This window comes from Pinus tabuliformis, chromosome J (assembly GCF_031772625.1).
Source record: "Pinus tabuliformis cultivar Carrire ecotype Pingquan chromosome J, CPIR1, whole genome shotgun sequence".
Classification (NCBI taxonomy): Eukaryota; Viridiplantae; Streptophyta; class Pinopsida; order Pinales; family Pinaceae; genus Pinus; species Pinus tabuliformis.
This window is the reverse complement of record NC_142295.1, coordinates 1209979711-1209989338: the sequence shown is the minus strand read 5'-3', so window position 1 is coordinate 1209989338 and position 9628 is coordinate 1209979711. Positions and strand designations below refer to the sequence as shown.

General features: G+C 37.3%; 1 pseudogene; it reads left to right on the top strand.

The window, feature by feature from the left end:
* Nucleotides 1–557: 557 nt before the first annotated feature.
* LOC149231489 (cyclin-U2-1 pseudogene) lies at nt 558–1444 on the top strand (annotated as a pseudogene).
* Nucleotides 1445–9628: the final 8184 nt, after the last annotated feature.

Sequence of the window (9628 nt, the reverse complement as noted above, 5' to 3'; positions counted from 1 at the left end):
CTACCAAGCACTCTGATGTGTTTGTCCAGTAAGAGGGTTGAGCCGCAGTTTAAAGGAAATTCAATTGTGTATACCGCTTCCTGAAATGAAATGAGAATTAGGATAAGGCTTCCAGCTTGGTAGTGACAATCATTTCCATTATTATAATTAATAATTCCTTCCTGCCTCTATCCATGGCAGTCTTCGCTGCATTCCTTTCTGATAAATTATTCTTAAGAGTAAACAGTGGGTGACACAATATTTTGTTTCCCAACAACGCATCTTGCATTGTAGACAAAGTGCCCACATTATACGATTGCCTCTGGCAGCCAAGCTGTCTGTCTGTCTCAGAAGAACCCGAGCCACCCGACTTCTCCGCAGTTTCCTTTTAATAGAGAGCCTCTTTTGCTCATTTATCTTAATTGCCCTTATAACAACACTCCCACTTGAAGTACTCGTTGCAATCTGAAGAAGCATCCAATCATCTTTACCACAATTCACGACACCCAGTTCCTTGCTCAAGAACACTTTCAGCAGGCATAAGGGCAATGGCAGAGAACACTGTTTATTCAGAAAGAATGAGATCCGATCTCTATTCTGAATGTGAAGATGCAGAGCGATCACTCTCCCCAATCCCCACGGTCATATCGGTGTTGTCATCTCTGGTGGAGCGGACGCTCGCCAGAAACGAAAGGCTCGCGGCTTCTTACAGCCCCACCTATTTGCCTCCCAAATACCGCGCGTTCGACAGTGTGCATGAGGTGCCAGACATGTCAATAGAGCGGTATCTGGAGAGGATTTTGAAGTATGTTAACTGCAGCTCTTCTGTGTTGGTAGTAGCCTATGCTTACATCGACCGCCTCATTCAATTTCATCCTCAATTCCGGATTACTTCTGTCAACGTTCACCGGCTGCTCATCACCGCCGTCATGGTCGCCTCCAAATTCCTGGAAGACCTGTAAGCCAATTCTCTAATCAATATAATTGCCATCTATTTCCTTTTTTAATAGATCCACTATTTTCAATCATTAGTCTCAAGATTTTAATATCGGTTTTGATTTTGTGAGCAGGAATTATAGGAATTCGTATTACGCGAGAGTGGGAGGCGTGAGCAGCGAAGAAATAAATAGGATGGAGATGGAGTTCCTGTTTCTAATGGGCTTCAAGTTGCAGGTGAGTGTGGATGTTTTCGAGAGCTATTGCAGTCATCTGGAGAGAGAGGTGGCGTTGGGAGGAGGATTCCAAATAGAGAGAAGCCTTCTTCTATTCGTCTTTTCTGGTGCCACACGACCAAAACTCCAATGCCACGCGACATGAGGATTCCGAAAACCAGAGATTTGCTCTTTGGTGTGGGTATGGCAGGACTTCTAATTCGACAGAAAGGTATTGCAAACTAATTTCTGTGAACAGACTGGAAAGGATTCCAATTGTTGATTTAATTATGGAAAGAAGGAAAAGGGCGTGAAGGGAAGCAGTTAATCACGGCAAATATTTACGTCTGGTCACTTTGTTCCCAAGCTGACATCTGAGGGATAAAGACGCTGGTACACGCGGAGATTAAGAGTCCTCTAACATTGCATTTGAAAGAATTCTAATCCTAACGGTGTAAATTTAGGAATTCGAATTGTAATCCGCGCTGTGTAAATATAAGGATTGGAACCCTTTAGATTCTTTACTCGATTATCCATCTCATTGGTTAATTTGGAATGTAATATATTCGGTATTAAATAATAAATTGAAATCGATATATGGAGTGGAGTTTAATCGGGGAGTCGTTTGTAACTAGGCCGAGGAATTGCCTGGACTTTTAAAAGTGGTTAGGATAAAAAATTTTAAAAAATAGTGTAGAGGTAGTGTTTAAATCTTATTTTTATTTTTATGATGAAAATGGGTTCACCAACATAAAAAACTTTTAAAACATAAAATTTTGAAGTTTAACAATTTTAACTTGGATGTACAAAAATCTTTGCCAAATTTTCCCTAAATATAACCAAAATTTCCACAACGATCCTGATTTCCACAACGGTCCTGACTAACTCCTCTGCGGCGTTAGACTACGCGTTTAATCGGCTGTGGTCAACGCGTTTGGCTAAAATTCAGATCCAATTTTAAATTGATTACAGAATGCCCAAATATAAAGATCCATCATATTATTAGTCCTGGACCCCTTCGGGGCCGCTGTGACTATAGTTTAATACGGAAACTAACGAATCTCTTTTCCTTTTAATCAAAGTTAGAAATAATATATTTTTATTTTTAAACCAATCAACGAAATCATATTTTTCTTAATATCAAAACCAGAGCATTTTTTTGTTTTTTTTGTTTTTTTTTTTTTTTTTGTGTTTTTTAAATATTAAATATAAAGAACAAAATTGTCAAGCCAAGTCAAGTCAGCGGTCGACTAGTTGATGATCCATTAGCTTAGCTTGGCCGTCATTGGTTTCACGTGGCCGTTTATGTGGCGTGGTGCAATTTTTACACGTGGATTCTCCATGTGATTGCTTGGCTGCGTGATAGTCGATTGGCCTAGTGGTGGCTGGTTTGACGTGTCAATTTGGCTAGGGCGTCATAGAACGTCATGACTTTTCTAAACAGTAGTAAGTTCCTTGAACATCTTATCCCATGATGTTTTCTCAACGGAGCCAAACATGACATGCATCCGCAATGTTTAAGTAACAACACAATTATATCACTAAATTTGCTAGGTATATATGAATAGGTATATATGAATGGAGTTGTTTTTAGTGTAATTTTTTGGACTTTCTAGTGCTGGAATTTGATGGAAAATTTGAGGTGAAATCTTAATTTGTCTTATTTAAATTGGTTATAAGATCTCTATGTAACCTTCATTTATTAATGAACCTTATTGTACTAATACTCTTCTTTTTGACAATATGTCTACAACCCCATGTTGTTCCCGAAACACATGCATGTAGGTGATTTGTTGAAATGTTTGTTCTAGCATCTGAATACGCCTCACCCATGTAGTAAGAATGAATGGGTTAAATAGTGTAGATCCCTGTACCCATTCTATGACACTTTTTGAGTCCCCAAAAACCTTTAAAGTCTCAATACCCAACCATATGGCACATAGTAAAGTCCCCCACAGTGCAATGAGTTCTGCCCCACTGTTTGTGCCCCTCCCTCCTTTCTAACAGAAATGATAAAATGTGTCGGGTTCTATTACAATATATGCCTCGCATCGACATTTTCATTGATCACATGCCCCATCAAAGAAACCAACCAAGAATTCCTTCCAAATATCTCTATTATTAATGTTTCTTCTACAATATTTCCTTCTTGTTGGTTGAATCTCCCCAAAGTATGCAACAATCTTTAATACCATTTCCCTAATATACGGTTTTCTTTGTTCAAAGATCCTTTTGTTTCTACATCTCTATATTCCCCAGAATATATAAAAGGGTAATGTTGCATATTTCTTATGATAGAAAATCTAGGATGATAGACATTTCTCAACCGATCCCTATTTCCATATGTCTTTGATATTGAGCAGATTGATAATCCCATTCCATACAACTTTTACATATGGACATAACAAAAAAAGGTGATGTGTGTCCTCCATGGATACCAAGCATAGAGAGCAGATGCCATGGCCTTGAAACCCCCCCTGGATTAATATATCCCAAGTAAGTACTCTGTTGCGTAGAACCAACCAATTAAAACATTTCAACTTAATAGGAGTGTCCTAGTACCATGTTTTTTAATACCACTAGAATATGTCATCAATTGTATCTAATGTTAATTTAGAATATATTTCTTTGTCAATAATCTATCCCTTTTTTAATGTGCCCACCCAATACATTTTATCCTTTGCATCAATGAGAAAAGCACTAGTATGATTTAAACTATAGATGTGTTCCTTCCATTCTATTCCCAAAGGGGGTAGTAAGAGAACCTTGACCATCCATACCATTAATGGAATCTAAACTAACTTGAATCTGTTGACCATTTCCAGTATCCCATCTCATCCCAACGAAGAGCCATTGTTTGTTTCTCATCATACTGCTCCATATGTATGATGCACCCTTATACTTATGTGCCCCTTCTCTAATCCACTAAGTGGCTTCTATACAACGAAGATATTTCCCCTTCAAGATTTTTTGCCAAATACCAATGTCATATAGTTCCCTCCAAAGGGATTTGATGACAAATGAATGGTTGAAAAGTTCAGTGTCCAATACTCCCCATCCACCATTTTGAATAGGATGTGCTATGGTGGACATTCAGGGCAACTGATATTTCCTCCCTATACTTTTACCCCCTCAAAGATATCTAGGCATTACTTTATCAATTTATGAATGGTTTCCTTGGGTAGGATATATAAATGCATCCAACAGACAAATGTATTCTGCATAACTGATTTAATAAGAGTGAGTCTACTCGCAATTGAAAGCCACTTGAATTTCCAAATTGATAATTTCTTCTCGAATTTTTGTAGCAGCCACTCCCAGTGTCTATTACCATATTTTTTTGGTTTCAATGTATAGCCAAGGTAACTAAATCCATTATCTATCTGGATAATTGCAATCTCAAACATGTAGCAAATCTCCATACTTACCACTACATCCTGTGTATCTGTAATAAGTGCTAATTTTCCTCTGTTCATGTACATGTGTGTCACCTCACCAAATGTAGATAGTGTCAAATGAATATGTCTCCATTCCTCAATGCTATTCTCACCACCAAAAATTAGATCATCCACAAATATAAAATATGTAACGTAGATGTCCCCCAAAACATTTATCCCTTTAATCAAACCCCTATTCCTTGCTTCTGTGATTTTCCAACTTAATCCATACATAACCAATATGAACGATAATGGTGATAAGGCACAGCCATGTCATAGCTCCCTCGAAGAGTTGAAGAAAGTGGTGGGTAGCCCATTGATGATAATAACAAAGTTTGTAGTCACAACAAATGCCATTATCCATTGTACATTCTAGTGGTTTATGCCACTCTTGTATAGCGTCGATCACAATTACTCCTAGTCTATACAGTTATATGCCCTAATAAGATTGATCTTCATAAGAAATTATTTAATGTTCTAGGTCTTAATGGAGTGTATACATTAATTAGTGATTGCTACCATGTCCTATATAAGCCGGTGGTCCAAAATCCAAACTGATCCTCAGAGATGTGTTTAGGTAATGAATATTTCAATCTATTTGCAATGATTTTAGGAATCAATTTATAAATCACATTACAAAGGGAAATAGGCTTGTATTTAGAAAAAGTGGAAGGATGCTCCTTTTTAGGAATCAACGCAATAAATGTGGGGTTTATTTCCCCCAGAATGAATCCCTTTGTCCTAGATTCCTTCGCAACTTCAGAATGTCGAGCCCCATTAGATCCTTGAAGTGTATAAATAGTTCTATGCCCCATCCATCAAGTTCGAATCTCTTGTCCTTGGCACTAGAACTTAGTACCCCCTTGATCTCCTCCTCCGAGATTGGCCTCCCCAATAATTAATTATTTGCATCATAAAACATAATCGACATTTGATTTAAAAAACCCTTTGATCCAAGAATGTTCAATCCCTTTCTCGTAATTCATTCCTGAAAAAGTTAATGGAAACTTGTTCCAATTATGGTTGAGCAAAGATATATTTACCATCCTCATCCCGCAAACCCCAAATGTCATTCTTTTTCCTTTTTCTTGATGCATGTCTATGAAAAAACTTTGTGTTTTTGTCGCTGAGTACCACCCACGTCATCCTACTCTTCAATCACCATTCGTCTTCACTCATAGGAACAATTTTCCTTTTCTGGGTTTCCAACTCCAGCAATTTCCTCTTGAATGAATCAGAAAAATATTCAGAGTCATTTAGGTCTGAAAGATTGACCTGTATGACTTCATATCCTTTAATTCCTTCCTATTTGCTCTCTTTTTATTACCCTCCCATGTGCACACAACTAGCTTCAATGTTCTCAATTTATGGCCTAGTCTAACCAAGCCCCCCTATTCCGTTTTGTTTCTATAATTAGTCCAACATATATGAACTAATTCTTGAACGGATTTTTCCTTCAACCATGCATGGTTGAATTTAAATGGATACACTCTATGAGCTTCCAACCCATCCCATGACAATATAATAGGTTGGTGATGTGAAATGTCAATCGGAAGGATCGATGATTGAATCCCACATATGCATCCTGCCAAATGCGCATTCACTCGAAAACGTTCAAGGTGTTTGGAAATACTTGTTGACCTTGAACGACCATTACTCCAAGTCGGTGTAATTGGACAATGGGATATATCTTGCAAATTTTATGAATCAATGTGTCCACTGAAAAATGAACCTAGAGTGAAGTCCAAATCTCCAGCCATAATCAGTGATTTAGGGTCAAGAATCACACACTTTTCAATGTGATCCAAAAATAATTTGCAACCTTTATATGGAGCATATGTATTTATAATCTGTATCCAAGTATGGGAACCCTTCAAATAGACAGATAAAATGATACTTTCACATGAAAGATAAGCCTCCAAATTAATTTCCCTTGGATTCGAAAGAACATTTGGGCCACCAGACATACCCGACACACTTGATGCATAAACAGACCAATGTAGACACATTTTTAGCAGAGAATCCCAAGATGATTCTCTTGAGACCATATAGTCTCCTGTAAAAGTACCACCAATGGACAAAGACTTAGATTGATATCCTTTACGGAGTGAGTTTTGTGGGAAACTCCCAAGTCCCTAGTGATGAAAGAAACAATAATCATGAGGGACTGTTGAGCCTCAAACTTGCATCTTCCCTATACACCTTTCTAGCCTTTTTCCATTTACCTAGACTTCCTAAGCTGTCGAATCATTGCATATTAGTTTAAAAAGAACATACAAAGTGGTTTCCTAACTATGTCTTGTGTTTGCTGTTTGAATTAGATTTTTTCTCATTCAGCTGCGGAATCTTTTCACTTTCCGTAGCCAGCTCAACTTTCCACAACCTTTTTGTTAAAGTCTATGTTACAGGTGTCTTCAGGAAAATCCAGCCACATGGGCAAGTTGCAAATGACGTGGACATGGATTGTGTCCTATTGGCTTAGTCGAATCCATCAAAGAAGGTCGTGGTCAAAGATAGTCAAGCGGTGGTCAACCTAAGAGTCCTACGGTGACAGAACTCTATTTTTCACCGCGTGAAGACTTGTGTGGCCATTCCTAAATCTCAGGAGACGTGTTAACACCTGTGGAATGCTCCATGAACCGAATCCAAGAGCCACCCTCCTTAGATTTAATCTTCACGGCTACCATAATGCTAGATTCTTGGACGTGGTTGTTCACGTGTCTTTTATCAGCACAGATTTTAGGAAAGTAGTTATGTCATCCTCTGTTATACATAAAGCATTCTCATACACATAGTAGGTAGCTTTGGTAATGTAATTTTGACTGTTAACAAGCCCACTGTGCCGTGACTTTATTTCTGTGTTATGATTGCATTTTAATACATGAGAAGACTCTGTTTATAAGCTCAATTCGTGGTTGATTGCTGATCGCCCGAGGTTGTGTAGAGGGCCCCTGTACACACCGAGGTTTTGTTAATTGCTATATAGTTTCATGCTTTATTTCTTTACGTTCCTTATGCCATAATCATTTACTTGTATATATTGCATTACTTATGGTATTCACGTTGATTGTTGTCCATAGTTTTTATGCTTTCGAATGCTGTTAACTGATCAGTGTCTTTGTTTTAGATTAGAGTAGGCAGCCCAGGCATTTGCACATAGCTTTATAATGACTAATGACATGGAATTATTCTTGTCCTTCTGCTGATTTATTTTCTTAGTTTTTAGTTCCAACACTGTTTTATTTATTTCAGTTTTGCTCATTTACTCTTCTGCAAGATAGATATTAAATTACTCATGTCATTTTCAGTTACCTCCGAAAGCTAGAGAAAGATGAATGGTGAGGGACTGAAGTATGAGTGCATAGTTTGATATTAGTTTATTTTTCTATAAGTAGTTATTGAATTGCTCATGTCATTTTCAGTTACCTCCGAAAGCCAAGTTGAGAGGAATGGTGAGGGATTGAAGTATGAGTGTGTAGTTTAATATTAGTTTTGTTTTCTGCAAATTAGATGTTAGATTGCTCAAATTGTTTATGATTACCTCCGAAATCCAGAACGAGACGAATGGTGAGGGGTCAGAATATGAGTTGATGTAATTTGATTTTAGTTTACTTTGCTTGCAATTTTTGGATTTCTTTGAGTTCAGTTTCTTTTATATTTATACAGCAGCAAGGATACTGGGTTTCATGATCAATGGTTCACTGTTTGTTTAATTAGAATAGTGGCATATTTTTATTCTCTTTTATGAATTAATTTTATCATTGCATGTTTTAAAACTTTTTTGAAAATTTTGAAGTTTGGAAATCATTTCAAAGGACACCATTGCCTTGAACACTTATATCCATACTTGAATTTTAGAATTTCCATTTCACATTAAGGAATCAACGAAGATAAACCAAAAAAAAAACAAACTAAAAATCAAAAACGACAAAAATTAAGAAATCGGTTATCTTGCATATATAGTGCGCCTCACTTCAGCAGTTTACGACTCTCGGATTAACAATTAATATAGCAATTTAGGACACTCTAAATTGACCAAACATTTTGGCGCCATTGCCGGGGAAGTGAAACTAGGTAGCCAATTTCTTAAAAAAAAAGCAGAAAAATTTCAAGGAAGGTAAAAATTGATAACTTCTCAAAGTATTCTCTCCTCTTGCACTTAGTGTGATCTTGAGGATCAGAAAACAGAGTTATTGGTTCAATAATTTCTTGAGTATTCTCTCTTCTTGCACCTAGAGTGATTTGGAAGATCAGAAAGAGAATTATTAGCCCGACTTGAAGAAAAATAAAAATGACATGCATAGAGAAAGAGATTTTAGGGGAAGGTTTATAGCTAGGGCCAAGAGTTCGATTTTTACAACTCCATCTACTTCAAGGCATAGACAAGATACACCTCCATCATCTCCAATGCATACTCCTAGCCTTAGGATTCCTGGAATTCAAGGGGAAGCAGCTGAATTAGGATACTCTCCCACATTATCCACCGAATCTAACTTAGGAAAAGAACCTTTCTTTACTTCTACAAGAGAACAAATTGTAATCAAGGAAGTATAATCACTTGAAGAAGAAGAGGCAGAAATTTCTCCTCATTCGCCATTAATAGAAGAACCAGAGGACTCTGAAATCTCTGAGGAAACTATCATGACAGAGGAAGTAGTAAACGGATTTGGAGGAGGAGGTAGAGGTAGAGGTAGAGGAGGAGGAAACAATGGAGGAGGTAGAGGTAACAATGGGGGAAATAGGGATGGAGATAACACATTTGAATTTCCTATAGTTGATTAGGAATCTCATACAACAATGAAAAACATCTCACCATCTGTCCTCCCAAAATTCTATGGGTTGCGAAGTGAGGATCATGAAACATTTCTATTTGAGTTTGAAGTCGTGTGCCGAACTTATGATTATATGGAAGACTCTCAAAAACTCAAATTGTTTCCTTCAACATTGAAGGGAGCTACCTTAAAATGGTTCATGGGATTAGTCACTCAATCTATTAAGACTTGGAATGATATGAAGCAAACATTTTTGGATAGATACCTGGACTATTGCATGCCCACCAAT